We start from the raw sequence: 3,549 nt of genomic DNA on the forward strand, positions 1-3,549 counted from the left end.
TTGATTTTTTCCTCACTGCCTCGCGAGGCCAATTTCTCACCAAAAGTTCCCCGCACACGGTGAGAAAACGGCTGAGCAAAGCGACTCGCGAGGCAGTTTGCTCAGCTCTTTCCTCACCGTGTGCGGCGGGCTTAAAGTCTGTTTACTCATTGCTTTCCATCTTGTCGTATAACGAAGATAGATTGCAACGTTGGCGTTGCAATGTCAAAGTGAAATTTTCAATATAGCCAACTCAAACAAAGAGTCAAGGTGGCAAAGCTCAACTATGCTGAGTGTTCTTTTTTGACCCATCATACGAGATGTGTTCCCAACGAACAAAGTATATTCTCTAGAAATTTTCACTGAATTTCGATCAAAACACTTCAGGATCTTGCAATATGATTGGAATACAGTGATACGAGCAAACATCCGGGGATTTACAACCACTGGGGAGAAAACAGTCCGGCGAATACGCATTTTGAAGAGTACCAAGCTCCGTTGTATGTTGGGTTCTCGTTGACTTGCGGTACCATACAAACGTATTCACGTCTTTTCTTTCTTCTTTTTTTCAGTCCAGTACATGAGGTATTTTTGCTGCTTTATCAAAGATTGGCGTAAAAATCCACATTGTTCTCTTTCGTGTTGTTTGGCGTTGCTTTTGCCTCTTAACGACCTCCAGAACGAAATAAGAGGAATGACAGGGAAAAATTTGCTGAAGCAACAAGTGGAAAGTGGTAAGTTTAACGCGCCATCAGTATCTAGCACGTTAAAGGAGAGTGGAGCAGTAAGCTTTGACCTTGCTAATATTCATGAGCAGCCGAAAGAGTCAGTTGAATCTCGATGAGTCAACTTTGGCTTTGAAGAAAGAGACAACGGTGGCCTTGAAGAAAAAGGTGCTGACCAAGTGAAATTTGACACAAGAGATTCTGTTTTTCAGACTGTTTAACGTTAAAACTCTTAATTAAACTGGCCGGTCTTAGAAATGATGTCTGTCGTTGACCCTGCCTTCCTTGACTAGAACTGATATGGGCCCAAATCTTGGGAACTCTAAATTTTGAATTGTGAATTTCTTACCATGTAGTATTATAAAGATAAAATGAACATGCAACTGACGACAACATAAAGTTGTGGAGGCAGATTGCGGAAAAAAAATCATTGTGGATGAAACAGATCGCAATCTTCCAAAAAAAAAACAACCTAAGCAGGGATTGACCTGAACCGATCACCAACCCGCTGTACATGTTTGCAACTTAAATTGATACATAGCTAGTCGACAACATAAACCAAAAGTATAGCTATGAGCATAGCCTTTAGAGAAGTAATGAAGGAGGTACAAGAATCTTTCATTGACTTCATATACATGTTGAAATAATTAAACGTAAATAGTTTCAGGTTCTATAGCCAAAGAAAATTTTTGAAAGTAGTAAACGTGTTTCATCTCCTATGCGACCAGCTGTGCTTGAAGGCCAAGTTAGTGTGCCAGACTGGTTGGGGGCTCAGCGCTGTCGCGTTGCTATTTTCCAAGACAGGAAACTGTGCTTCGCACTGTCTCTTCTCACTCAGGTGTACAGATGGTCGCCGGCGTTATACTGCAGGGAACGAGCCTGCTACGGCTTAGAATCCCGTCCAGGGGTCAGTAGCAATAGTCTCAGTCGCTTCATGCTACAGAAACCGGGAAAAGCTCTAGCAGTGTTAACCCTCGGGGCTCGAGAGCGACTTTGCTTTGCCTTTCATTGCCAACCATGATGTATAATAATCTGGATAATATCGCACTTTACAGTAATCTAATTATTTGGAGCATTCAGCTGTTATCTTCTGATCAATGAACAAACTCAGGAGTCAGCCGCTTAGCTTAGTAAGCGAAAGGGAAAATACTGCGTGAGCAGCACCATGTCATCTTAAAAAGAAATTAGGCAATTTCATTGAATGAACAACATTAAGCCTTCCAAAACTGGAATCGTGTACGCCTGTGTTGACGAAGAGACTCGGTGGTGAAGATGGACTCTCCCGATTATGGACTGCTAACTTGTAAAACTATCAAATATAATGATTTGTACAATTTATTGCCATGCATGATTATGCCCTCTCAACTTTATTAAGCTTATCGTTAAAGACCTTTGAAACTTACACTTGCTTTGTAAGCTGGTAAGCTGACAAAATGTCGCTAAAATTTTCTTTATAACACTAAAAAGACCTGGTAGTGACTGAATGCAAGGTAGTTTATACTGCGTACTTTTGTTTGTAAAATTCCTATAGATTTTAGTTGTTTAGTTCATATCTTGTGATTAAAGTTAAGGAAAGACACTAACGATAGTAGAGGTATAAAGATACCCCGAAATCGGTGTACGAGTAATGGGTGGCGCTATATGTTTTTTTTTTATTTTGCGATAACAAAAGTCGATCTTACCCGGTAGACCCAGCCAGTAGCTACAGAAAAAAAAAACATGTTGGAGAAACGAGTAAGGTTTCATCATCGGAATACTTTCTAAACAGAGAACATTCGTAAAGAAGAATTTTGGATATATTTGTTAGTCTTTATTGAACAATTCAGTAAAGATACATCTGAAGAAAAAGAGCAACCTTGCTGCCGAGTCCGCCGTCTTTGTAAACAATCGTTACCAATCCCCGCCCGTTAACTCTACGGGAAGCTTGATCAAAATGGCTGCATGGGCATTTTACTTGTACGGGTACTACGCATGTACGCATCTCAACACATCTTCTTAATCTTTGGTGTCATCTTATTGGTTGCACATATTATTCAGTCTCAACCTTACAACATAGTAAGGGAACGAAGAACTGTACTATGCATTTACAGGTACTCGGACTCGCATCTTCCTCATCTGTAGTACTGTGCCTTCACCACTACACTACAACGACGAATATGCCCAGACTAACATAGTTCTTCACATTATTTACTTTGCTATGATTGGTCAATTAATATCTATGTATAATAACCAAAACTAATCCTAACCTGACCCTAATTTTTCTCTAGGCTTAATTTTGGCTCCAAAAGTTTCTTTAATCCATCTGATTGCGTATTCAACCTAGGTAAAATGAGGATCACCAATTTAAACTAGATTAAAACGGATTCAACCTGAAAACGGATTTTAGCGGCAACATATATACATGTATCTTAAGGTCTCTAATATTACCAAATATTCTGTGCTACTCCTTTTAATTTGTTTGACGTTCAGCATCAGAAACAGCGGTGAATGGTATGATAATCTATGGAGAGTGTTGAGTTAGTGCTTCTCAAGATAGGAAGGGTTTGGTACCACGACTACCATATGGTCACATAATGCCCTGATTTGGATGGAGATGTTAGAAAAGGCAATGAAGTTAGTACCCGAGGGCTTTCTACCTCTGTTGGAGAGAAAGATACTAGTCTTAGCTCACAGCAAGACACTCAAACATGAGCTAAATATAAATTTCTTCCTGATTGGTGAGTGCATATGAATTTTATTCACGAGTTGTGGAAAGTCAAAAACGTACGAGCGATAGCACCAACCATGAAGTAATTTGTTTACTTTTACATAGCATTGTCACATTCGCTCACTTTATGTACTGAGA

The sequence above is a fragment of the Montipora capricornis genome, chromosome 6, assembly GCF_036669925.1.
Source record: "Montipora capricornis isolate CH-2021 chromosome 6, ASM3666992v2, whole genome shotgun sequence".
Lineage (NCBI taxonomy): Eukaryota > Metazoa > Cnidaria > Anthozoa > Scleractinia > Acroporidae > Montipora > Montipora capricornis.